The sequence below is a fragment of the Eimeria mitis genome, genomic scaffold (genome assembly GCF_000499745.2).
Source record: "Eimeria mitis Houghton genomic scaffold, Emh_scaff1518, whole genome shotgun sequence".
NCBI lineage: Eukaryota > Apicomplexa > Conoidasida > Eucoccidiorida > Eimeriidae > Eimeria > Eimeria mitis.
In genome coordinates, this window is record NW_013569606.1 from 401 (window position 1) to 621 (window position 221).

Sequence of the window (221 nt, forward strand, 5' to 3'; positions counted from 1 at the left end):
GCAGTAGCAGCAGCAGCAGTAGAAGCAGCAGCAGTAGCAGCAGCAGCAATAGCTAGAGTTTGGGGTTTTCTATACACGCTAGCTTCTACGTATAAGGATCTTAAACCCTAAACCCTAAACCCTAAACCCTAAAGGGTTTCATATATATAACATATATATATATAACATATATATATATATATATATATATATATATATATATATATATATATATATATATA